This window comes from Canis lupus, chromosome 12 (genome assembly GCF_048164855.1).
Source record: "Canis lupus baileyi chromosome 12, mCanLup2.hap1, whole genome shotgun sequence".
Classification (NCBI taxonomy): domain Eukaryota; kingdom Metazoa; phylum Chordata; class Mammalia; order Carnivora; family Canidae; genus Canis; species Canis lupus.
The window spans coordinates 34,547,948-34,550,956 of NC_132849.1; the positions used below are offsets into that span (position 1 = coordinate 34,547,948).

Consider the following 3,009-nt stretch of genomic DNA (forward strand, 5'->3'; position numbering starts at 1 on the left):
TGAAAGATTATTTGGGTATAAAGAATAGATATTCCAACTTCCACTCCACCCCTAGTTTAAGCAAAGAGGGATTTATTTATTATACAATGTCAATGGAAAATCTCTTAGACATCGCAGCACAAGACACAAAGTACAGTCAGACTAGAAATGCAACTGGAATGTTGGGAACAGAAATTGCCCTCTGCAGTTGCAAGGCTTAGATAATCTTTCTCACATCTATTTCTCCATCTACTGTACTGGCTTCTTGGACCAATATAGCTGCCCCAGGCATGGCTCTACATAACACTTTCTGTTCAATCACCTACTTTCTTTTTCTTTTTTTTAATCTTTTTTTTTATTGGAGTTTGATATGCCAACATATAGCATAACACCCAGTGCTCATCCCATCAAATGTCCCCCTCAGGGCCCATCACCCAGTCACCCCATCTTCCCCCCGCCACCTCCCCTTCCACTACCCCTTGCTCATTTCCCAGAGTTAGAGGAGTCTCTCATGTTTTGTCACCCTCTCTGATGTTTTCCACTCATTTTCTCTCCTTTCCCCTATAATCCCTTTCACTATTTTTATATTCCCCGTATGAGTGAAACCATATAATGATTGTCCTCCGATTGACTTACTTCACTCAGCATAATACCCTCTAGTTCCATCCACGTGGAAGCAAATGGTGGGTATTTGTCATTACTAATGGCTGAGTAATATTCCATTGTATATATAGACCACATCTTCTTTATCCATTCATTTTTTGATGGACACTGAGGCTCCTTCCACAGTCTGGCTATTGAATCATCTACTTTCATTTTATGATTTTAAAGATCTCTGTAACTGTTCCAATACTGGAAGTGTTTCATTGGCAGCTCATCAGCCAATAGACTGCTAGATTGGTCAGCCAATGGATTGGTCCAATCAGCTTTGAGCAGAAGGCAGGGTCAAGGACTAACCATTGGCTGTGGGGCAGAAAAGGTTGTCTGAGAAGGGGGCTTGGTAGATCCGATCAGCTACCCCAGAACTGGACTCGTAGCATCCTAGGCCTTCACATTTAGACAAGACCCAATAGTTTACAAAGTACTTTTACATACACTACATTAATTTTATTGCTTGCTTGCTTAATTTATTCATTCAATATTTATTGATACGGCCTATACCAAGAACAGGAATAGATACCACAGTGCGAGTTCCCATGTTCCAATATGAGTATGTTGTCCTCAAGGCAGTCCTGTTAGGAGTGAGGGTGCAGGGTAAACAGATAAACAAGGAATGTGATGGAAGTGCACTGATGGAGAAGGTGTGGCTCTTGTGGACAGTAGAGGATATAATTTGTGCTTAGTAGTAAAGGGAGCAAGCTAGGAAGCTAATTCTGTGGCTTGATCATCTTTCCACATCACAGTAATCAAGAGGTTAACAGGGCAGGTAAAAATATCACCAGCTATTAAGATAGCTAGATATCTAGGGCTCAGAGACATCAGGTGATTTGCCTGATACCACACAGCACTGCAATCCAGACCAGATCCGGATCCTCTGACTCCTGGTTCACTTCTTTCAATGGAGTTCTCCCACTCCAGGTTTGCTCTGGCAAGGCACTGGGTAGAACTCATCCCATTGGTAGGGGGGCTTGAGACTTGGATATTGGCTTGGTCAATACCTCAGTGCCTGGTGTGGTCACGTTCTATAGATCCTGCAGCTTTCAAAGGCAGGGGGTATGGGGGATAGAAATGGAAAAGGGGAGAGGGATCATGAGGAAGAGTTGAGAAACCTGTGGTCACTTTGCTTGGGGTGGGGGAGGTGGGAATTCTAGCTTTGCGGCAAGGGATGTCTGACATGCAGATGGCAGGGTTGGGCAATAGAGGAGAAATCAGGCCGACTTTGACACTGCCTTTAGCAAGTCCTACGTTAGGAAGGATACAAAAGACATGGCAGACCCTCTCCCTGCTCACAGGTCCTGGGGTGGTTTTGGCAGTACTGGAAACCCCTGTTCAGGGTAGGCCTGGATGTGTAGACCCTACTGGATGTCTGTGTTTAGGTAGGTGACAGGGCCATCCTTGGGTAATAATATGAACATTGTCTGTGGAAGGGTCTTGGGAGGAAGTCAGGGCAGATGGAAGTTTCAATATCCTTTCTCCTAACCCATCTACTTTTCTTATAATTGGCTTCCCTCTTGACCCACCCCCTCCTTTCTGCTGTCAAATAAGTGGTGAGGTCGATGTCAGGTGGACAATAGTCACCAAAAATCACATGTAGTTTTCAGAGTGTGCATTCATGCCCTTTTCTATTATTAGGAAAAATGTAGTTTCTTTGAGATTCCCCTAACCACATTTCTTGCTTTTGCTTTCTTTCTCTTGAAGTGTGGAGCCATCTAGGTCCACTTCTATTGTGATGGAAATATAGAAGGCACCTTTTTACTGTAAGAAGATCAAAATCATTGATATGAGGATCAATGGCAGCTGCTGCTGGACTGTAGAGCTGGGGAGGCCATGGCTTCTCAGTGCCCACCTCTGACTGCAATAGAAGCCCTCAGTCATCAGCTCTTTCTAGTTTTTAAGAGAAGCTAGAAATCTGAATTGAAAAAATTCAGCACAAAATTGGCTGCAAACAAACTATGACTTGATTTGACAGCAGATCAGTTTGTAACTTCTGAGTTACCTGGCCTTTAAAAAAATCCCTCCTGAGCATTTCATATCTGAGTATCTTCATCAAAACCCTTAACCTTAGTCTACTCATGAGATAACATCAGAAAACCCAAATAGAGAATTCTATGAAATATCTGACCAATACTCCTCAAAATTGTTAAGGTCTTGATAAACAAGGAAAAGAAGACTGAAAAACTGTCACAGATCAGGGCAGGCTAGGGACACATGATGACTAAATGCAATGTGAGATCCTGGAATACTAGTGGAAAAATTAGTGAAAAGCTGAATAATGTCTGGAGATTAGTTGATGGTATGTTAATTTCTTGATTTTGAGAAATGCAGCATAACGAAAGATGTTAACATTATTGGAAAGTGGGTGAAAGGTAT

General features: G+C 42.6%; 1 long non-coding RNA gene across 1 annotated transcript; it reads left to right on the plus strand.

Annotated features, from left to right (window-relative positions):
- Window positions 1-994: 994 nt before the first annotated feature.
- LOC140600698 (uncharacterized) lies at window positions 995-3,009 on the plus strand. Its single transcript, XR_012003861.1, has 3 exons — window positions 995-1,557; window positions 1,932-2,015; window positions 2,338-3,009. It is a non-coding gene; the product is annotated as an uncharacterized lncRNA (long non-coding RNA).